Source organism: Garra rufa, chromosome 25, assembly GCF_049309525.1.
Source record: "Garra rufa chromosome 25, GarRuf1.0, whole genome shotgun sequence".
NCBI lineage: Eukaryota > Metazoa > Chordata > Actinopteri > Cypriniformes > Cyprinidae > Garra > Garra rufa.
The window spans coordinates 3871921-3872397 of NC_133385.1; positions in this window are offsets into that span (position 1 = coordinate 3871921).

Here is a 477-nt window from a genome sequence, read left to right on the forward strand (position 1 = left end):
TCCAGGGTCACAATTAAGCTATAATTTCCATTGTGACAACTTGCCCCATAGTGTACCACTGTATCTGTTTTCCTGTGCAATAACGGTAAAAATGTTCAATAACAAAAATATATTATTTATAAAAAATATTATATATATATATATATATATATATATATATATATATATATATATATATTTTTTTTTTTTTTTTTTTTTTTAATTGTAGTTATTATTTATTTATTTAGTATAATAAACAGGCTTTCTATTGTTGTTTCTATTGATTTGTTAGGATGGGAAAATATTTGGCCGAGATAAAAGCGCTTTTTGCGTCGTTTTATTAATTTCTTTAGATCTTTTTTATAATGGTTTTACTGTTTAGCTGAAATCCAAATGTGACTCTGGACCACAAAACCAGTCATAAAGGTCATTGTTTTAAAAATTGAGATTTATATCATCTGAAAGATAAATAAACAAGCTTTCCATTGATGTCTTTTG